This window comes from Notolepis coatsorum, assembly GCF_963971535.1.
Source record: "Notolepis coatsorum genome assembly, chromosome: 12".
NCBI classification, from domain to species: domain Eukaryota; kingdom Metazoa; phylum Chordata; class Actinopteri; order Aulopiformes; family Paralepididae; genus Notolepis; species Notolepis coatsorum.
In genome coordinates this window covers 120,487,121-120,511,804 of record NC_140176.1, presented here as the reverse complement: position 1 = coordinate 120,511,804, position 24,684 = coordinate 120,487,121, and the positions used below count along the sequence as shown (strand labels likewise).

Genomic DNA, 24,684 nt, shown 5'->3' with positions numbered 1-24,684 from the left:
CTTTTGCATAAACTGTCTTTTCTATCCACTTTAGCTAAAAACACACGAGAGAGAGAGAGAGATATGCCGTAATATTTTATGTTCTATTTTATGATGAACATTTTTGTATATACTATATTTTACAATGATATTTTGTATGTACTTATATCTGTTTGTAATCCATGTTTATGTTTAATATTGCTTTGGCAACATGTAGAAGTACGTCATGCCAATAAAGCCATTTGAATTGAATTGAATTGAGAGAGAGAGAGAGAGAGAGAGAGAGAGAGAGAGAGAGAGAGAGAGAGAGAGCCCATCCCCGTCTGAGCTGTCGTCGACAGTTGATGATGTCACACACTAGACTAGGTCACTAGGATGCGTCGTCTATACTTTCCGATCGTAGCTCCATTATGTCAACAACACGGAGGCAGCCAGCCTGGATGGATTGCATGAAGCGATATAATTAAGAAATGAATAACCAATAAATGTGAAGTTATCTTTGAACCCCTGTTGTCAAGCGTCTTCAATATACCCCCCCCTCCTCACTAATGGTACTGGTGTTGCAGAGTCACTTTAGTTAGACACTAGTTTAGCGTTAGCTGAATGGCTAACTGGCATTAGCCAGAGGCTACTAGCGTTAGCATGTTGAGCAATTCTATTCATGTCTCCTCGACTTCCACTGTTTGTTGATAACTGTGACGCGGCTCTCGCCTTATATGTAGTAGCGAAGCAATAGTATCTGCTGTGTGTGTGTGCAGTCACAGTGCACTGCTGACAAGTGGATGAGAGGAAATTATATCAATGCATCGGTTTTTGATGATGCAAAGACGCTACAACAAGATGCATCGCGAGTTCAGCCTGACATTTTGCCGACGCGGGGACTTATTCCACCGGTGCACTTGCCCTATCAGAGTGAGTGCTCAGTCGATTGTTCCCGCTGATCATACCTGCTGAGTGCTCACTGCTCAGCTCGCGTGAGTGACGTCATCACACGCCTTGGATAATTTAGGAGTGAAATGCGAATCCAAGGCTTGAAAGCACTACTCGCAAGCCCGCCCCCAGATAATATTTACCAATCGCAACGGCCAATTAAAGGGGCAATTCGCGATGATATCATCGCAGTGTACAGCCCTGTATGGTGTTGAACGCTGAGCTGTAGTCGATGAACAACAGTCTCACATAGCCCCCCTTCTGACGGTCAAGGTGTGAGAGGGTGCTGTGCAGTACCTGGGAGACCGCGTCGTCGGTGGACCTCTTTGTCCTGTATGCAAATTGCATAGGGTCCATATCACTGGGGAGGGAGGCACAAATGTGGTCCTTGACCAGCCTCTCGAAACATTTCATGACCACAGAGGTGAGTGCCACCGGTCTGTAGTCATTTGGACATGTTGGGGAGGGTTTCTTCGGTACAGGGATGATGGTAGACATCTTGAAGCAGGCAGGGACCACTGACTCCGCCAGGGATTGATTAAATATGGCGGTGAACACTGGGGCCAGCTGGTTGGCACAGGACTTGAGTATGCGTCCTGTTATGCCATCTGGGCCAGCAGCCTTCCTGGTGTTCACCTGCATAAATGCTCTTCTCACACTGTGTTCCGACAACGAGAGAGCGTCCCCGCCCCCCCGCGGTTGCCCCCCCCCCTCCACAACAGCCGGCGCGCCAGTGACGTCACTAGCCGGAGAGCCGGCAGCGCCACTGTCTGCACCAAACCGAGCGTCGAAGATGTTGAGCTTGTCCGCGAGGGAGGCGTCGTCGCTCCCCATTGAGGGGGCGCTGACTTTATAGTCAGTTATTGTCTTCAGTCCCTGCCATAATCCTCTTGTGTCGTTTTGTGCCATTTGTGTCTCCAGTTTGTCAGCATATGTCCTCTTAGCAAGTTTGACAGCCTTGCGTAGAGTATAGACTGAAGCCTTATACTCCTCCATGTTTCCTGACTCTCTACCCAGGTTGTAGGCGGTGGTACGAGAGTTCAGAGCTGCTCCAATAGTGCTATCCACCCACGGTTTCTGGTTTGGGAAAATCTGCACCGTTTTTCTGGGGACAATACCATCGGCTATTGTTGTGATGTAGCTCACCACTGTGTCTGCTAGCTCACTGACGTCACTGGCGCTTCCTTTGAACATATCCCTTAGGATCGATGCATTGTTACACCCCTACACCAAAGTAACTGGCCCACTGTGTATGTGTGTACAGCTAACTTGGCTAGCGTTATCAACAGCAGAGGTGGGCAATAGGGTCCGGAGTGCAAGCGGTGTGACGTAATTGGCAGAATCGACTGTCAATCAATGGTCTACCTGACATGCAAACTCATAAACAATGTTTCTGTACTGGAGGTGTACAGTATTTCAATAGGCAACCCTGAAAGGATTATTTTTCTAGAAGAGCAACACAGCCAAAACATAGGCATTGTATGCATAAAAGGGGCAAAAGCTAAAGTTAGTTTGATTTGATAGTTTATTTGATAGGGACAGCACATGTTAATGAACATCAAGTACAAAATGTAAACATGCAGGGTTGTAGCAAGAGCTAATTTACACCAGGAGACAGCAAAACTCTTTCAATAAATAAATAAATAGCCTGCTTAGGGTAAAAGCATGGTGACAATCAATGATAAAAACAACAATAGAAACAAGTTACATAAACTAAATCAGATTAAAAATGATCACAGTTCTGGTTTGCCTTAAGATGGGTCTTGAACATGGAGTATGTGGGGCACTCTCTAATCACAACTGGTAGGCTATTCCAGTAGTTACCACCTTTAACAGAGAACAGAGTTTTAGCAAAGGTAGTATACCGAAAGGGCACCTTACAGTCCCCTCTACTGATGGCCCTGGTGGTAATGCCAGTGTCTCCTTTTTGTTCAATGTCACTGCCTTTCTTATTAGGCCTAGTTGTTGGCTACAACTTTGCCACAGTAGGCATTAATCACTTAATAGTTCAAATGTCTGTGTCCCATTCCCGTTTGCACACGCAGATACACACACAGGGCCGCCTGGGAGAAATGCGAGGCCCTGTGTGAGATTTAAACGCGAGCCACCATAAAAAAACATATGTTTTGCCTGGAAAAAAACATCGTTATTAACAAAACATTCGGGAGGGGAAGGAAGGAAGAGTGGGGTAATGTCATGACATCTTACCTGCACGAGGAACGCAGGGCGAAAGGCCGCAACACAGGTCTCCACGTTGACGAAAGGCCTCTCGCTGGCGGGACAAAAAGAAGCTATGGCCGGCGCCTTGTCATGGTGCAGGCCCGACTACATCTTCTGTCAAAGATGATGTCGTAGTCAGAGTGCCAGAACCCCCTGCTATTCTCACGGCTAATGTCAATGGTCGTAGCACAAGCTAACAGCTAACTCTAGGCTAACTGATAGCATCAAACTAACGTTCCCAGCCGAGCGCAGCCGGCAGCTAACGTCGTAGCTAAACAGCTAACTGGCTAACAGTTAGCTCAACCCGGCTATCGCTAACCATTAGCTAACGCAGAAGCAAGCTATGCGGCTACCACTGAAAAACTGTACAACATGAGAAAAGCAATACAGGTGCTGACACCAGGCCACACACCGTTAGCTACTAGTACTACAACAGCTAGTCGGCCAGTTTGGCTCCAGAGAGAGGGAGAGAGAGATATCCACGGCGGGAATAGAACCGAGTGCATTAAAAACTCACCAAACGTCCAAGAGGATGGAGACAACCGCGTGGAGTTGACGAAGTTCATCTGCCGAACGACCATCCTCTTCATCTTGGCATAACAATGCTGCACGCGCTGTCTCTAGGTTAGCTAACGCTAGTTAGCCTTTAGCTAAGCTAGCTACTAGCCGACATCATCATGGCTATATCCCGACTGAACCACACTTAATATTATAACGTAGCTAAAGCTAACTAGCTGTCCCTGTCTTTAGCCGGGATGGCTAGCCTGACTGAACTGTCTAACATGCAACAACTTTCATCTTCAGTCCATCTGCCGAACGATGTCCTCTTCATCTTGGCTGGCATAACCTAGGCTCCAATGCTGCACGCGCGAAATAGTCAGACGCTAGTGATGGGTCGGTCATGAGCGACTCGTTCATAAGAGCCGATTCATTGCCGTGAGCGTGAGTCGAATCGCTCACGTCTGGCAATGAGTTGGTTCACGTTGTAATTTTTTGGCCTATTTATGAATCGTTTTCAAATAAACGCTAGATTATCGATAGTATATGTGTACGCATGCACGCTCATGCCGCGAGCTGAAAATCGATTCTCCTAGTTCCTGACCGCTCGCACAGCCAAACAGCCTGGGGGACACATAGGGGAAAAGCTTATATCTCCGTGAAAACCGATCTGATTATCCTAAGACTGGTAACATAAATTCCTTACTTGAGATCAGATGGTATCCAAATGGATTATTCCAATTCCTGATCGCCATTAGAAAAAATCAATCCTTTTATTGATCCCACGAGTATACTGTAAAAACACATAATCCCCGCTGCTCTGAGGGTCCAGAGTGAAGCTGATTGATCCCGGCTGCGTGAGTGAGAAATAAAATGTGGAGTCCGGGTTTTTTTTTCTCATTCATTTTCATTGAGTTCAATCCAAAAGGATGAATTACCATCTGGGAGACGATAGGGGGTGCTTTTCTCACATCTGAGCGCCTGGAGTGGCTGATTTTCCAACGGTAGACTTGGTTGATGAAATATGAATTCAGATCGCTAATTAAAAAAAATACGAGAATGGGGCATTCAACCCGCGGGGGCTAAACCCGAGAAAACTTGTGATGGGCAATCAAAGTGTTAAGGACTGGTGGTTCTTGCTTGGTTTTCTGTGTTCCTGAGGAATTTCATTTTTCTATTTTTCTCCCATCCCAATTTCGCCTCGCCAATTCTCCCTTCAATTCTCCCCTCCCCTGTCTCGAACGTTGCTAGACTATGCCTCCCACTGGTCGGCTGCAGTGAGGACGAAGCCTTGCATCACGTGTCCCCTCCAGTACACGAGGAGGCAGCCGTCGCATCTTTTCACCTGTACAGCGCGATCTCTCAGTGGCGAGGAGTAACGCGTGGGAGGCTCACGCTGCCACCGTTACTTCCTGATTCTGCTGTACAGGCGCACCAACTGACCTGTAGGAGTCGCTGTCCACAACGTCCGATCCCCACCCACCAGTTTTCCCACCCCTAACACTGCCAATTGTGTTAGTATGAATGACCAGCCAAGCTGGTAGCAACGCCGACAGCTGGGCTTGAACCCAGCATCTCCTGCGTTAGTGGCGAGCGCCTTGCCCACTGCGCCACTTAGCCGCCCCCTGTTCCTGATGAATTTCAACTGAAAAGTTAGGATGTTGCTTGTTAGGATGAATGTAAAATGTACTGATATTTCTTTCCTTTCCCCCAAGATTGGTTTGAGAGAACTGTCTGTCTGTTTGGTGGACTGCATGGAACCATCACAGCTGGCTGGACCAGGAGAAGAGTTGTTTGGACTGCATGGAAACAAGTATGGAAATGTTGACTTTAATGTGTAAACATTATGACTTTATAAGTGTTTACTTTAATCTCTAAACATTATGACTTTATAAGTTGATTTTAATCTGTAAACATTATGACTTTATAAATGTTGACTTTAATCTGATCTCCAAAAAACTGTTCATCTTGTACATTAACGAGATATGTAAAGTATCCAATATATTTAAATGTATTTTATTTGCGGATGACACTAATCTTTTTTTTTCTGGTGAGAATGTCCAGCAGCTTTTAGAGGTCATCACATCTGAAATGAAGAAATTGAAGGAATGGTTTGATAGAAACAAATTATCATTGAACTTGAGCAAAACTAAAATTATGTTGTTTGGAAACTGTAGATTGGATACTCAGGTACAAGTTAAAATAAATGATGTGATTATTGAAAGAGTTTATGAAAATAAATTCCTAGGTGTAATAATAGACCATAAAATCTGTTGGAAACCTCACATAAAACATGTCCAATCTAAACTCTCACGAAGCATTTCAGTCATGAGTAAAGTAAAGCACATCCTGGATAGAAAATCACTCTACATTCTCTACTGTTCACTAGTTTTACCATATTTAAATTACTGTGCTGAAGTCTGGGGAAACAATTATAAGTCTACACTACAACCACTTTTTATACTCCAAAAAAGGGCCATAAGGATAGTTCACATTGCAGGTTATCGTGATCACACTAACATATTGTTTCTGGAGTCAAAGACATTGAAGTTAAATGATCTTGTGGAATTTAAAACGGCACAATTAATGTATAAAGCAAAAAGTCATGCACTTCCAAGAAACATTCAAGAATTGTTCTTTGATAGGGAGGGGGGTTATAATCTGAGGGGAGAACACAATTTAAAGGTGCTAAACGTACGCACTACCATGAGAAAACACTGCATCTCAATATGTGGAGTGAAACTGTGGAACAGTCTAAATGTGGTGCTAAAGCAATGTCCAAACATGAGACAATTCAAACTGATGTATAAGGAAATTATGTTCACAAGGTACAGGGATGAAGAAGGGACTTGATATTCATGGGTGTTTACATTTTATTTTGTTTTCTATTTTATTTTATTTTATACATATATAGTTTTTGTTTTTGTTTTGCATATATATATATATATATTTCTTTTCTTTTCTTTTCTTTTTTATGTTTAAAATAGTACACTCATTTGAGTAGTGGAAAAGGGGTAGGATTAAATAAGTGTATACTTCTTCCTACTCCTTTTCGAACATGCAGATTGAGTTGTTTTTCTTTTTTTGTTATTTGTTGTATTCATTGCATGTTCGAAATAAAGACTTCAAATCAAAAAATCAAAATCAAATCTCTAAACATTATGACTTTATTCTGACTTTATAAATGTTTACTTTAACACTTTGAATGCCCAACCCGAGTTTTCTCGGGTTTACCCCCCGCGGGTTGAATGCCCATAACGAGAATATTCGTTTTTTCTCGTTTATTTTTTTATTGGCGATCTGAATTCATATTTCATCAACCGAGTCCACCTCAGGCGCTCAGATGTGAAAAAAGCACCCCCTATCGTCTCCCAGATGGTAGTTTTTGGATTGGACTCAATGAAAAAGCATGAGAAAAAAAAACCTGGACTCCACATTTTACTTCTCACGCATGTAATCATGCTGGACCCTCAGCACGGCGTGGTTACTGTGTTTTACAGTACGTAGCATTGGATCAATAAAAGGATTGATTTTCGGAATGGCGATCAGGAATTGGAATAATCCATTTGGATACTATCTGATCTCAGGTAAGGAATCTATTTGACCAGTTTTAGGATAATCAGACCCGTTTTCACGGAGATATAAGCGTTTCCCCTATAATCTGATATGGCTGTTTGACTCTTAAGAGCGATCAGGAACTGAGAGAATCAATTTTCAGCGCGCGGCACCAGCGTGCACACGTACACATATACTATCGATAATCTAGCGTTTATTTGAAAACGATTCATAAATAGGCCAAAAAATTACAACGTTCTAGAATATTACAGTACATGGCGATTATCATGGAATCTCTTCTTTTTTTCCGTGAAAACGAGTGCTTTTCAAAATGCTATCAAACGGAAATTAACCGATAAAAAAACAATCCGCTTCGACAATGTTGACTGGAAATGGGTCATAGATAATGCAACGGGCAGATTAGACACATTAGGCCATAATTTAAAACATAGATTAGGCGATATTAACGTTAACATTGGAGTGGTGCTGGGCATTCAAGCACTAAATGAGCGCCCCCTGCTGGGCACTGAAAGTGTTAATCTCTAAACATTATTTATATTATAATAAAACACAAGATACTTGTGCCCTAATGATAAGGATAAACGCTCAATGAAGAAACCCAATGGCCGTCGCAACCCAGCATGCAGATAGATGGGCAGCAAGAGCCAGCAAGAAATAAATAAAAAGCAGCAACAGCCAGCATATCACCAGGGTTATCAAGTGGGCACCTCCCTTCACTGGTGTTTCTTCAAGTTAGGCCCACGACACCTCAGGAAGGCTCAACAAAAGTAGCCAGAGTCAGCATATCACCAGGGTTATCAAGTGGGCGCCCCCCTTCACTGGTGTTTCTTCAAGTTAGGCCCACGACCACAGGCTCAGTGGTTAGTTCCAGCGTCCCAGAACCACCCCCTCCATGCTAGCTCCCACTTTTCCATGATATTCACACGCCGAACCCACTATGCATGTCAAAAATACAATTCCTACAATATTACACATGAAACAGCAACAACAGGTCACTTTAGGGAAAAAAAGGTCACTTTAAAAAAACATGAATGAATGAATGAAAACTTTATTTAACAGATTGCAGAATGGGTACAATACAGTACGGCTCAATACACACAATTGTTAAGGGGATGCAGACCTGAGAAAGACGTTTGTCTTGTTTACATCAGGGTCCCCCATAATCAAGTTTCTTTATTAGTTGTCATAAAAAAATACAGAATACTTTTCTATGAAATGCTTTTTTCTGTTATGAGCTCCTGGGAGTGTGCTAGATAAAAATAGATAAAAAGTATAAAATAGAAAGTCAAAAGTACGTAAACAAAAAGGGTTCAGTCAATAATTCAGGGTTAGAAATAAACTTTTTTCAGGGCTTTTTTGTCCCCCTTAATTGATTTTCTGGGGCTTTTTTGTATTTCGGGGGCACAGCATTTTTGTGATAAATAAAAAAAAAAAATGTAGGAGCACAGTGAAAATTGTTCAAGTAACACAGAGTTTATTAACAAACTATTTATTACATGCATATTATACTGTGCGTGTGCAGTGCCGTCTCTGGGAGAAATGCGAGTCCCTGTGCGAAATTTAAATGCGAGGCCCTGTTCAAAATGTTTTTATTAATTAATTAATTAATTAATTAATTAATTAATACTTATTTTTGCCTTAAATTTCCAAAAAATATTAAACCAGGTTGTCATCTCCATAGGCGCCGATTTATGTTTCTGGCAGTGGGTGCTCAAAACAGGTTTTTTTCTATCCACTTTTTCTCCTAATTTTCTATTTTTCTCTCATCCCAATTTCGTATTTGCCAATTCTCCCCTCCCCTGTCTTGAACGTTGCTAGACTATGCCCCCCACTGGTCGGTTGTAGTGAGGATAGAAGCCTTGCATCACGTGTCCCCTACGGTACACGAGGAGGCAGCCTGTCTCATCTTCTCACCAGACAGCATGGATTCTCAGTGGCGAGGAGTAATGCGTGGGAGGCTCACGCTGCCCCCGATACTACCCGTCTCTCCTGTGCAGGCGTCACCCAACCGACCTGTAGGAGTCGCTGTCCACAACGTCCAATCCCCACCCATCGACTTTCCACACGCTGACTGCCAAATGAGCCAGTACGACGGCCGGCCCAAGTCGAAGGCAATGCTGAGATTGGGATTCGATACCGGAGTCTCTTGCATTGGTGACGAGCGCAATCTCCGCTACGCCACCCAGCCACCCGGTGCTCAGTTGAATGCCCTACCCCCACGCCCAAGATACACTTTCTGCAATAACCATAGCCTACATCAGGGGTCGGCAATTAGGTTTGGCCGCGGGTAGGGATGGGAATTGATAGGATTTTATCGATACGATTCCATTATCGATTCTGCTTATCGATTCGATTCTTTATCGATACCCTTATTGATACCTGATCAATTTATAATTTACATAAATAAATTGGAAATGCAACAGAACTACATTTACATTTACATTTAGTCATTTAGCTGACGCTTTTATCCAAAGCGACTTACAAGTTCTGTACGACAAGCCATCAGGAAGGGCACAACTCTATCAGCTGAGCAACAATGTTCATCAAAGTGTTGAGTGCTACAGTGTAGGTTAGTTTATTAGGACAAGTGCATGACAGTACGGTTAGTTAGGGTTAGATATATATTTTTTTATTCAGATAATGGTTGAAGAAGTGCGTCTTTAGTCGACGGCGAAATATTGGACGTGATTCGGCTGTCCTAACTGGGGTGGGTAGTTCATTCCACCATTGTGGGGCAAGGACTGAGAATAGGCGACTTCTCTTTGATGACCCTCCCGGAGCTTGGATATGAGTAGGTCTGAGGCGGCCAGAAGATGCAGAGCGTAGGGGTCTAAGCTGGTTAGAATAACAACATGCAACTTGACATTTCTGATTGTCATTTATTGTTGAGCCCCCATGTCAGAAAAATACAAAAACTGTAAAAAATAAAACATTAACTATAGCCTACACTTAAATAAAATAATGTATTTGAGATTCTCTTAAAATGTATTTATTTTTTTATTCTTAAACTAATTTAATCTATTGAATAACAGGTCGTTATTCCTCTGACTTCTGTCTCACACACACACACACACACAGAGCTCCCTCCCCGGGCCCCTGTCCTATAAGGTATTGGCTTGTGTTGCTACACGGACACATTTGTATGTTGCACCACCACGGTACTTCCTGGCTTACAGTGTACAGACTTGTAAACAAACACTCCGTCTCTTATTATATGTGAACTAAAGAGTACAATGTTTACACAACAGCCCCCACCTGCTGTTTTATTGTATTTGTACCTGTACTATCCGCTGTTTATCTCTCTTTGTGAGCTTGATTAAATAGCGTTAGCTCACGTTAGGTAGCGTTGAACACAGTTGTCATGCTTCATTGCCTCGTTTGCTAGCTTGTCACCACATATTATGCAGAGAGGACGTCGGCATGTGAGAGTCACCTGTTGCGATAAACCCGTATTTTCATGGGTGGTGTTGACGACAGCTCCACTTTGTTTTTTCCTTTCAATAAGTCGCTTTGCCTGGTGAAGTTCTGCAGAGATGTTTTCCTCCATTTGGCAAAAGGCTATCTTTGTCCATGAATGTCTTGTGCTTGGGGTTGAGAGCTGTTGCTCCTCTCTTCATCTCACAGCGACATTACCATTCTAGAGTGAGTGAAGGGTGAATGAAAATAACTTATTGGAATCTCACTTGGACAACAGAAGCCTGTATTTATTTAGGCTAGTTTATTAGCTTATTTCAATTTAGAACAATTGGTTTATGTAAGGCTATACACCTACACAACAACCATAGTAAGAATATATAGGCTAGTTAATTACAATAAAATAAATTCACCCCTATGGATGGTCCATTAATGGTCTATACTTTTCGCGCCACTACTGAAGGAGCGAAAATGCGGTCACAGACCGCGGGTCCTAAAGTGTTGTTTTCATTATGAGTTTAGTCATGATTATACCAAATAGGCTACACATTGAATATGATTAATTTAATAATTAAATGGAAAACAAATAATATATATTTGGTCTGTGATGGAAAGTGATTGTTAACATTCTATTTATTTTTATATATAAAAAGAAAAGATAATATTTGTTTTTCTTCTCCGTGAGGCCTCCTAGGTGCGAGGCCCTGTGCGACCGCACCTCTCGCACGCCCCTTGCGGCGGCCCTGTGCGTGTGCATACTAAGGACCAAACATCTGTGCACATAACACCAAAATCACACATTGGCCCATGCCTACTAGACGCAAAGGATATTGGTTGTCAAGCTGCTTTTGTATGTTGTAGTGTTGTCACGATACCAACATTTGGACTTTGATACAGATAGGAAAGGTAATGGAATATATTATTAGATGACAGAACATGGAAAATTCTTTATACAATTATTTAATTCATTATAATTGAAACGCTATTGAATAATAGTTAATACAATTATTCTGTTACAGCTACAACTGAGCTATAATTTATACTATAGCTACTGTCCATCAATATCTTCCTTTTGAATGAAAATGGTTAAGGAGAGAGAGAGATGTAGAGAGGGAGAGAGAGCGAGACACACACACACACACACAGACACACACACACACACACACACACACACACTGTGATTGGAACGTTTATGCGGCTTGTGGAATGTGGGACTGGGTTTTTGAATGATTAGCAGCAGAGCGAAAAAAGCACTACCGAGTTTGTAATTTAATTTCGAACCCTGGTCAATATACATATATACTAGGGGTGCTCCGATATGAAAATTGGCCACCGATACCGATTGTTCAAGTAACACAATCGGCCAATACCGATACCGATATTTGTGTATTATTTGTATAGTATTTGTAATTATTTTTAATATTTTTTACTCTTTAATATTTTTTTTTGTAATCTTTTTTTTTAATGAAACTACTGTATATTTGTATGTGTATGTTTGTATTTGTAGGCCTCTTTACTTACTTAAAAAAAGGAAACATCAAGAAATATGTTTATGGTATTAATTCCACCATGCCATGTAGCACTATCCCTCTCCCAGTAGCCTGTATCAGTTCAAGTATCGTCTGGCAGCCTGCAGATGGATACTGTTCTCTCAACCAGAGCTCTCAGCCAATGCAATATAACCATTTTGATTGACAGTCGATTCGGCCAATTACGCCACACCGCTAGCACCCACCTCCTGCTGTCCTTACCACCAATCGGCAAGCGTTTATTCATTTTCTACTTTCGGGCATGCCGCCATTGTTCTGTTTGCGAGAGCACAACAAACTTAACGTAGCTACGTTAGCTGCCCGCCGACCATCGCTCCACAGCATGACCAAATGAGACATAATGATTTTACTGCAACAAATGTTATAATAAAACAAAGCCTTTCTATACATTTGTCTGGTTGAAAACTTTATTAACAGATTGCAAAATGGGTAGTTGGGTACGGAATGAGCAACGGAATGGAACTGAGCTATGAACGGACTAACGGAGTAATGCCTTGCTTACTGCTATCTTCGGGTAAATAATATGCTTGTTATTGAACGTGTAACACTAACTATATAACGTTAATGCCACAAAACGAATGTTTGTGTCATTTTAACAGCAGATACTTTCTTAAATGCCATCTTCCCGAGAGAGGGTGTTGACGGGGAGTTGTTATTAATAGCATTGAACAGCTAACCGAAAGCTAGCGTTAACTATTGTTAAAGGTTTAGCCATAACGTTACCTTGGCTAAAGTTGGGGCTATTCATAATCCAGCAATAATGGCTGCAGACCTGCAAGCAAAGTACAGCAAGTTGGGAAAGGAGTATTCCAACGCAAATCACATTTTCACCAGTAACGTTAGTCTTGCATCTCCCGGTAGCTAATGCTAGCTAACCTAGCTCATGTTAGCGTCGTCACTGAGCGATCACCTCATGTACACAATTAATGACATGTTGCGGACAGCCATATCGGTGACAATGTTTAGCTTTTAGTGCCAAATGATAAGAGTCTGAAGCGGAGTCTCAAAAGAGAATGTTGAATATTTAGTAGTAACTTTGATGCAGTAGCTTGTGTGTGTGTGTGTGGGGGACTGGGGCGGGGCCGGCGTTGTGCAGGATGCGACTGAATTTATCGGCTACTGCCATCGGCACATTCGAGCTTATCGGCCGACAGGCCGATTGCAGTCAACAAGGCACTTATCGGCCGATACCGATACCCGACCGATACATCGGTGCACCCCTAATATATACAATACAGAGTAGAAAAAAGAGTAACTGAGTTACAGTACAATACAGTATAGTACAATGTAGAAATGGGATGAGGTACAACTTAGGGTAAGGAGCAATGAGGTATGAATTGTAGTGCAAATCTCTTTACCAATAAATATAAAGTGTGTTAAAGGAAAACTCCAACATTTTGGGAAATTAGCTTATTTAACATCTTTCCTGGAGTTAGACAAGAAGATACATACCTTTTTTGTCTCTGTGCGTGCATTTAGCTTAGGGAACAGTCGCTCCGTTAGCATAGCTTAGCTTCATCACTGGAAGTGAGGCAGATCCGGAGCCTTACAGTGTATAGTTTGATTGATTGAAAAGTTTATTAACAGATTGCAGAATACACTCCAAATACAACTCAAACGTTCATGTAAACATGTTGTGACCTGTGTATTCACCACATGGAGAAATAAAAAATAATTGAATTAGACAATTACGTTTTATAAGCAAATATACTCGGAACTATTTTTTTGCCCAACCACTACTGTATGAGCGCAGCCAGTGATTTCAACGTGACGGCGTGTTTGTTTACATTCTCATTCATTCAAAAGATCCGAACCGATTGAAGTTTATGGATACCATGACTTGAAATCCTCTTACCTTGACGATTAAAAGCCTCCCCAATTTAGAAAACAGTAATCCAATGGCTGGTATTGTTATATACCGGACGCTCTGAGCTAACCGGAGCTAACACAGACCAGGATCGCAAAGCATATATAATGACTTCCTTTCTGGGGTTGTCAAAATAAAAGTGCAACGTTTATAGCAGCGGAAAACGTTTATTTTGTAGTTTGTACATTATCTAACGTTAACACGAACCTAAACTAACTTTAGGTTAATTGTAACAGATTGCAGAATGGGTACAATACAGTACAGCTCAATACACACAATTGTTAAGGGGATGCAGACCAGAGAAAGACTTTCATCTTGTTTACATCAGGGTCCCCCATTTTCAATTAATCAGGACATATATGACATACAGATAGACAGTACTGCTACATCTATACATTTATGACATACCAGATTTGCAAATACAGTACTGTTTGTGATACAAAAATAGTCCAGAAAAGAGAGTCAGGTGCAGGTTGCCCTGAATAGTGCCCATAAGTGTGGTGCATCCTTTGTAATGACTACAGATGACTGGGTGTCCAGTCTGATGGTGGTGAAGATGTTGGTGACTGGCACGGCAGCAATGAAACCTCATAGCAAGGTCTAGGATGCCACAATTCAGTCTGAGCTTCATCAAAGTCAGGAGTAGCTGATCGATTAGAGGCATAATTCAAGCACCACAACACATGAAGTACTAGGGGTCTGTGTAGCAATGTCAAGGTGGTTTGAGCCTGGTTCAGCTCTTCCTTCATCCTTCACACTCGCACAGAGCATTTGTTTTTTCCGTTTGGTGGGAATGGGATAGCTGATGTGGTCGGGGAAAGCAGTGTTGGCCCAGCTGCTTTGCCATTGGGAAAATGCCACCCACAGACCCGTGAGTTACAGTTTGGGGTGAAGTCATGCCTGCAAAAAGAAAAGAAATTGTAAACTGTGATATGAAGAAACAAACAAATAGATTTCTGTCTACTACAAGCTAAACATGTGATTGCTTTAAAATGGAAGGAGATTCAGAGACCTGACTCAGGTCATTGGATCAAAGAGATGTCTAACTTCTAGAAAAACTTATATGAAGCACAATCTCAGGAGGCTCATACAGAACCAAGTGTTTCACTGTAATGTACATGTACCTTATGTGACAAATAAAATAAAACCTTAATTCATTATATTGTTTAAAATATATAAATCAGTACTACTGAGTAATAATGCTAATCAGATGTACAGAGTTGTAGTATTATTATGTACATTGATACAGCAGGTATAAAGACACTATGGTAGTCATACTGGCCAGCAGCGTAACTAGTAAGAGTAGGTAAGGGATATGTACAGATATAGATATAGTAGTATCTACAGATATGTAAAAGGATTATATGCAGTTATATGTACAAACACATGTGGATATATATACAGTACATTAAGAATAAATATAATTAGGGTATACACAGCATTATTGTACATATGCCATCATACACTTGCCATCCTTCTTATTACTGTGTTGTGTAATCCAAAAATACTTTAATTTAGAGGTAATTCACACCACGACCATGTTACTATCACAAGATAGTGACTTAACAATAACAACAGGTAATGTTTTGTATTCTGGTCATCACGAGACCGCCGGCCATCTTCGTATAACAGTTAGGGGACAACAAACGGGTTTCTAGATCAAATGTATGCGTTGAACTGCGTTTTTATTACATATTTGATCACATTCTTGTTCATTTCATGACCTTATATAAGACTTTTGATTTGGATTCTTGATTTTCGATTTGGATTCTAGCTAACGTAACAGATTGCAGAATGGGTACAATACAGTACGGCTCAATACACACAATTGTTAAGGGGATGCAGACCAGACAAAGACTTCCGTCTTGTTTACATAAGGCTCCCCCATTTTCAATTCATCATAACATTTATGACATACAGATAAACACTACTGTTACATCCAGATATTTATGACATACAAATTTACAGTACTGTTTAAGAGACAGAGTTTCTAAAAGAGAGTATATACATTTGAGGGGGGGGGGAAACAGATTGGCCCTGTTTCAACGCATGGTTGAGAAAATGCCAGAACAATAGTGTGGGTACTGTATTGGGGGGGGGGGGGGGGGGGTAAATTAATTTATTAAAATGTATGTTCTACAATTGTTAATATTTGCAGTGGATTTGTATTCTCTTTACATATATATATGCAAATTACTAGAATTTATATCAAAGAACCTAGAAGTAAAAAGTGAATATGTACTACCACTACCAGTACCATGTAATACACTGTATTAACCTGCAATACCATGTTGTACCCATGGTCATATTCTGTTCAGTGTTTCCCATTAATTACCTAGACTGTGGCGAGTTTTATGTATTAATAATTTTTGTTTTTTTTAACACTTTTTTATAATTTTTTTGACAAGACAAACATTAACAGTAAATATCTCAATAAATCACAGGAATATACATTTCTGTATTTGAATCAATAAATGTAGGTTGTGAGATATATACATAATCCCCATTATACAATACAGTACATACATATGCTCTTGCTCGTTCTTCTCCCCCCCCCCCCCCCCCCCCCTCAGGACCCCCCTTGGATAATTCATCCATTATTCGTTTCTAACCAGAGATTACAATTCATATGCTAACCTTTATTCTCTCCACCACTTCTAACCAGATTGCAATGCTGGCTTCATTGACACCTAAAATTCTTGCTGTAGATATCTCTAAATAAATCACATCGAGATAGGTAAGAACCCATACCTTCCGGCACATTTTATCCGGTTGAATCCATCGTGATGCTATCAACTTTTTAGCAGCCGTAAGACCGGACAAAATTTGTCTCTTTAGCTGTATAGAGGCTGCTAACTGCGAAACATCATTCAACAACAATACAGAAGGCATTACAGGTATGTTCAGAAATAAAAATTCTGATAATTGCGTAAATATATATAATATAATTTGTCAATATTTTTTTCAATACAAAGTTTGCCAATAGGGATGTATCAGTAGTATTGGCAGTGGTACAGATGAAGCTTTTAGTTTTCCTGGGCGCTTTGCCGCGACGTGAGCACGGTTATATCACGTCGTGGAAATGAATTAGGAACCCAGGCTGCTGTTCTATTTTATGCCGCCAGGAGGCGCAAAGTCATTAGACGGACGCTACAACGTCCTACACAGTATACTGTATAACGATCTGTATGTTTTGTTGTCTAAAATAAATACCATACCATGTCTAAAGCAATGTTGCTGAATAAAATAATTAACCAGTTAAAACCTGTCGAATGGAGCAGTCAATGTATATATTTTGTGTAGATAGCTAGGTGGGCTCTATTTATAATGATATATTTTGTCTAGTACCGTGGTCTAGTGGTTTATCCCCATTCCTTTCAAGCCGACGCCCGGGGTTTGATTCCCAGGCCTTTCTAATATTTATATTTTTTTTTATTATTTATAAAATTAAATTGCCCGCAACGATGTGCATAATACAATAGTAATAATATATAATAAGAATCCAACCAATAGAGCGACATTGTGCAATAAACAAGTAAACAAAGTAGGGCATATCGGCATTTGTACATGAGTTATTCTGAGTCAACTTATTGTCTGTTGTTGCTACGCAACTTCACTTGACTTGAAAAGACTTGATACCTCCCCCCATGCCCAACGATTAAAAATTAACGTTATTAAATGTATATATATTAATTCATTTTGCGCGAATCCACACTTCATTTCCCAGACCCACTTTGTTTTGAAACAACCAATCACGTTGCGCGATAGCACGAGCGATCCACAGTCAGTTACAGCTGAGTTCACGGCGAAATGTGAGTTCAGCCTCCTCTGAACAAGCCCCCAGGAAGCTACAATGTGAGAGCAGAGTATTTAGCTTCATATGTTTAGTTTATTTTATTTATTTAGCACATTATTTAAAAAAACAGTGCTAGGAGGGAACGAAGCCCAAAGGGCATGTACAAAGTTCCACTCCCATCTCATTGTCCATAAACAATATGAACGAAATACATGTGTAGCAAGGTCTACACACTATAGCGAAAACATGGAAGATTGACACGAGTCAGTAACAAGAACAATTATTATTATTTATTTTTTTTGATATACAGCAACCTAATTATATACTTCAGGCTAAGTTTTGCCAATAATATTACTCAGCTCAATGAGCTTAGTCCAGCTCAATACATACAATTGTTAAGGGGGTGCAGACCTGAGAAATACTTTCGTCTTGTTTACATCAGGGTCCCCCAACAATTAGCATTTCAATGGTGTGTGTGGGGGGTTGCCAATCCAATGTGACACCTTCACAGGCTAGTCTTTCTCTGCTCTGCACCCCCTTAAACATTTTGTGTGTATTGAGCCATACTGTATTGTACCCATTCTGCAATCAGTTAAATAAAGTTTTCATTAATTCATTCTGTCCATCTGTCTCTCTCACTTGTTTAATCTTTCACTGCAACACTGGTTCTCTCGCAAAACCCCAAACGTTACAATGCCCGCTACGATTGTGCAATAAAACAATAGTTTCGTTTGAGTTTACTCAGTTTATTTGATCAGGGACAGTGCATATCAATCAACAGTTATACATTTATAAATGAATACAATTACAGAAGAAAAAACATTATTATCAAACCAGATTGGAGGAGTGTAAAGGGGATAGTAAGAGACTATGGAAAACATTGAATGAACCATTTGACATTGCAACTCATTTCAACAATTACTTTGTTTCCAAGGTAAACACAATTATAAATCAAATGTTGCCAATGAGTGGTAAGCTGTCAGACTCTGTAATTAAAAAACATATAATGTATGACAAGAAATGCCGATTTAAATTTAAATGCACAAGTCCAAATGATATTGAAAAGCTCCTCCTATCACTTAAACCAGATAAACCTTGCGGTGTTGATAATCTGAATGGAACACTGCTACAAATCTCTGCAAAATGTGTGGCTAAGCCACTATCACATATTTGATTTGTATGTTTTTTGTTTAATGCCCTTGTTTTTATGTTGAAACGTGTTGTGTGCCGTGTTGGTCAGGACTCCCTGGAAGAAGATATATTGTATCTCAATGGGACATTCCTGGATAAATAAAGGATATAAAAAAAAAAATAGAAAAGAAAATAGCTGACACTTTTATCCAAAGCGACTTACAAGTTCTGTTCGACAACTTGTAACTTCTCAGTTACAGTGGGTGACAATATTGTCACAAGGAAAGATGAAATTACCTACCTGGGTTCCATCCTAGAGGCTAATCTCTCCTGTGACAAAATTATTAAACAATTATTAAACACGTTACATACAAAACTGTCTCTTCTGTTATTCAAGTGTTCTGATGGGAATGGTGTATTGTACCACACATAAAAATAGGGAAAAACAATGTCCAGGCACGCACTCCAGGTTTTTCCAAATTTATTGGCAGCCTGAAATCATATCATGACGTTTCGGTGTGAAACGTTTGACCAATTACTTGACAAATGACCTGTCGACCAAGATGGCCACAAGAACAAGAAAATACAATAAAATGTAATATAACAAGCTGTACGCAATGTATATAAAGAAACAAGAGGAATTAAAATACAATTATATAGGATATAGTGTGTTTTGTCTCAAGTGCCATGCTTTCTCAAAATCCTGCAAAACTGAAGATGTCCTCCACAAAAAAACTCAACATTGTGATTGTGCAAAATACAATAAGTAAATACCCTAGAAGCAGTGGATATTGACACATTGAATGCATAACATAGGAAGGTTGTAGAAACATTAAGCCTTAGTCGCATCAATGTCAGCATCAGCATCTTGAATGGATTAAGCGACTTCTTCACAGGAAGGTGGGGACTAAGGTATGCATAGAGTGCTAACAAAATCTGGAATGTAGGTAGACCAGTGAAAAATAAAACCTTCTCATCTTTACCCACAAATGCACTTTGGTCATAGGTAGAGGACAACTGTTTCACATCAGAACGCAACTGAAGGTTTTCCGCTCTCAGATTTATAACTTCATTGGTCATAGAATAAATAAAATCACCAGTCATATCAGTTTGAGTACCTATACTGCACACATTATCACTTGCAGCAGAATCATCAGCAGCAGCTGGTATGTCCATAAGAAGCAAGGCATGGGCAGCATCCACCTTCAGTTTCTGCTGGGTACGATTCACACGCCGTTGGTATTGTGTTTCTTTAGGTGGTTGCAGAGAAGAAGGCTGTTGCTTTCCGGTCATATTTACAGATGGCACCCAATCTGGGTCATCTTTCTTGTACAGGTGACACTTTTTACCTGGAATACAATAATGAAAAATATAGCACACTTTAGACGCTACATTTTAGGAACATTTACAGAAACGGAGTCTTACACTGTAGTAGGTTATGAAATGAGATAAGAATCATATCCAGCCTCATACTATTCCACTGTAAAATGATAGTCGCTGTTATTAATATTTCACATAACGTTACCTGACGTAACGTTACCATAACGTAAACTGAGTCTTACACTACTACTGTAGTAGGTTATGAAATGAGATAAGAATCATATCCAGCCTCATACTATTCCACTGTAAAATGATAGTCGCTGTTATTAATATTTCACATAACGTTACCTGACAAGAAACACTTTGTTTTGACACTACATTTTAGGAACATTTACAGAAACGGAGTCTTACACTGTAGTAGGTTATGAAATGAGATAAGAATCATATCCAGCCTCATACTATTCCACTGTAAAATGATAGTCGCTGTTATTAATATTTCACATAACGTTACCTGACAAGAAACACTTTGTTTTGACACTACATTTTAGGAACATTTACAGAAACGAAGTCTTACACTGTAGTAGGTTATGAAATGAGATAAGAATCATATCCAGCCTCATACTATTCCACTGTAAAATGATAGTTGCTGTTATTAATATTTCACATAACGTTACCTGACGTAACGTTACCATAACGTAAACTGAGTCTTACACTACTACTGTATTAGGTTATGAAATGAGATAAGAATCATATCCAGCCTCATACTATTCCACTGTAAAATGATAGTTGCTGTTATTAATATTTCACATAACGTTACCTGACAAGAAACACTTTGTTTTGACACTACATTTTAGGAACATTTACAGAAACGGAGTCTTACACTGTAGTAGGTTATGAAATGAGATAAGAATCATATCCAGCCTCATACTATTCCACTGTAAAATGATAGTTGCTGTTATTAATATTTCACATAACGTTACCTGACGTAACGTTACCATAACGTAAACTGAGTCTTACACTACTACTGTAGTAGGTTATGAAATGAGATAACAATCATATCCAGCATCATACTATTCCACTGTAAAATGATAGTTGCTGTTATTAATATTTCACATAACGTTACCTGACGTAACGTTACCATAACGTAAACTGAGTCTTACACTACTACTGTAGTAGGTTATGAAATGAGATAACAATCATATCCAGCCAAGAATATATTTCACATTACCTGACAAGAAATGCGCAGAACAAACTCGAATGTTGACAAGAGTCTTGCCATGGAAATCCTGGTTCAGTTTGGCCAACCACAAACGTCTCCTTTCCTGAGACAATTGTTTGCCCTCTTCTCCTTGATTTGTGATGACAATTGGCAATCTGAAGAACTCCAAATGCTTTTCCCTATCCGACCTATTAGTACAGCCAAGAACACGGCAATAATTGACCATTTTGAGCAAAAATGAACTTGAAGAGTTGCTAGTTCGATGCAATCACGCGTTGTTTACATCCAAGTTTATCGCCAAGTAGGCCGACTTCCGGTTTGATGACGCGCCGTGAGAACACTCTTAACTCATGTACAAATGCCGATATGCCCTACTTTGTTTACTTGTTTATTGCACAATGTCGCTCTATTGGTTGGATTCTTATTATATATTATTACTATTGTATTATGCACATCGTTGCGGGCAATTTAATTTTATAAATAATAAAAAAATATATAAATATTAGAAAGGGCTGGGAATCAAACCCCGGGCGTCGGCTTGAAAGGAATGGGGATAAACCACTAGACCACGGTACTAGACAAAATATATCATTATAAATAGAGCCCACCTGGCACCTCCACTGCTAATTCGACAGGTCTTAACGGTTTCATTATTTTATTCAGCAACATTGCGTACACAAACTTATTGTTACCAAGAAGCATTACACTAACGCTTTCTTTTGATGAAATGAATGGACAAGAGAGCCGTACGTCGGCCATCTAATGAAGTTAGATTTGACACGTTTTAATATTATACACTTTGACTGCTGAATTGACACGTTTAACTTATTCATTCTTTAATTCAGCAACATTCATTCATGCAGTCTGTAGACATACTGTAGGACGTTGTAGCATCCTATGAATGAAGTCACCAGCTGTAATGGAATTGAATGGAACTCAAGCTTAGTCCAGCGCGGAGCTCCTCCAATGAATGAACAAAAGCCGGCGCGTCGGGCAGTTGTCACCAGCTGTATGAGAGCGCCCCCGCTGGTCATTGTTAACATTAACCATGCCAAGCGACGTCATAACAGCAGGCAAACAGCTGTTCCTGGACTTTTCCCAGCTGTATCTGTAGTAGTCGTAATAGTAATCCAGTATATATATATATATATTTTTTTTTACTTTTTCTCCTTCTGTTTTTCTGTATTTTCTCCCATGCCAATTTAGTCGTTATGCCAATTCCCCCCTCCCCTTCCTGGTCGTTGCTCACATGTGCCCCCCACTGGTCGGTCTAGGGAGCCCTGAAGTCTATCGGATGCTTCCTCCGAGACATAGGAGACAGCCAGCAGCATCTTTTCACCTGCCAGCGCAGACTCTCATTGGTGAGGTGTAACGTGTGGGAGGTCACACTACCTTCACCATCTCCCTTCCTCGCTGTGCAGGCACCCTGACCGACCTGTAGGAGTCGCTGTTTACAACGACCAGAATACCACCCCACCGGCTTCCCTCCCGCTGACTCTGCCAATTGAGCCATTATGACGGCCGGCCAAGCCGGAGGCAACGCTGACAGCCGGATTCGATACCAGTGTCTCTTGCGTTGGTGACAAACGCTTAGACCGCTGCGCCACCCAGCCGACAATTTTTTTTTCTTTTTTTCTAAAAAATAAACCAGTTTAACACAGGTAACCACTTTTGCTTCATTTCTTTGATGGCTCAAATGTATGCTCTAGTCGATTTTGTGTTTTGAGCACAAAGTTCATCATAGATCTAGCCTCTTTATTTTGCTCTCAAAGTGCACCAGATTGATGCATTTAACTTTAAAAAGAAAATGTTGTTAAGGGGGATGGCCCCGGACCCCCCTAGAGGGGCCGAGGTTCACCCACCAGTCTCACTAAATCCTGTGGGAAACACTGCTGTTGTATCATGTAGTACGCTATACTGCCATGTAGTACCATGCAATACCATGTAGTACTACTGTATGCTTTATTATAGTCTCACCCATTAATTTACTGACATACTGTATGAATATAAAGAACCCGACTAACATTTGATTAAACTTAAAAATAACAACACAAAATGTCAAGAGTTTGATACCAAAAACCTTTTTATATACAAGCATAAACACTGAAGACATTTGTTATAATTTACATGGTATGCAGAGCAAGCTTCATGGTCCTTCTGATGTAGCTGCCTGTAAGTAATGTAAACAGTCAGCGTGTGGGTGAGTTGCGTCATTATGCTGTCGGCAACTGAGTGCTAGTGCTGTCCCATTTTGTAGCATAATTCACCGCTTGTGGCTCCGCTCTGAAGGGTGACTCGAGGGGTAGGGCCAAGGGGTAGGGCCAAGGGGTAGGGCCAGGGGGAGGAATGGGATGCAGCATGAGTCTCCATCGACAGTGGCTCCCCCCCAGGGAACAAAATTTACTTTTTGACTTACCAGCCTGGCTGGTAGATTTTAAAAACTACCAGCCAGGCAGATTTTTTACCAGCCAAAAATTAAAAATAGCTTTTTAGTATATCGCCATGTGTTATTATTACTATATAATACTCTCATATGCTATTTTCAATTAATATCATAAACAACATAAGGAATATTAGCATAATTTTGAGTGGACTGAAGGAATGAGTCAGCGTTAGTTTTAAATGCAAATAATTTATTGAAACATAGAAGTGGGGTCGGGGACACACACACTGTTTCAACTCACCACCCCCGCATCATATTGTAGTCTAGTCTGTCTTCAAACTTCCACTCCTCTCGAAACCTTTTTATATTTGAATATCAACATTATCTGTGCATCCTCAGTAATCCTCAGTTTACTACAATATACTCCTCTCCTGAGTCCTGACTAGTGACTTCATCGTCTTTCCAAACGCATGCACACACAGAGAAAGGGAGAGTGCCCCCCCCATTTCCCTTTCCCCAGTCCACACTGTCTGCTGTTCTCTATGGCTCTGCCGCTGATCAGGATTAGCTTGTTAGCTTACGCTAACATAACGTTCATTTCGAGCGATGTGGGCATAAAGGAATGGCGACGATGCAATGCATGTTAGATGCATTTGACCCGTTGTGAGAAGAAGAAAAAACCACAGACTTATTTCGGCTCGCAAAATAGGCGCACTGCTGTGTAGCTCTGCTCTCAGGGAACAAACTTAACTTTTTGACTTACCAGCCATTTGGCTGGTAGATTTTAAAAACTACCAGCCA

At 40.5% G+C, this 24,684-nt stretch overlaps 1 long non-coding RNA gene across 1 annotated transcript in view; it reads left to right on the top strand.

Annotated features, from left to right (window-relative positions):
- The window catches only part of LOC311237768, a 55,595-nt gene that overhangs the window by 17,975 nt on the left and 12,936 nt on the right, over window positions 1-24,684 (top strand). The window contains exon 2 of the long non-coding RNA XR_014620312.1: window positions 5,343-5,440. This is a non-coding gene — a long non-coding RNA (uncharacterized lncRNA). The remainder of the gene's footprint in view (window positions 1-5,342; window positions 5,441-24,684) is intronic.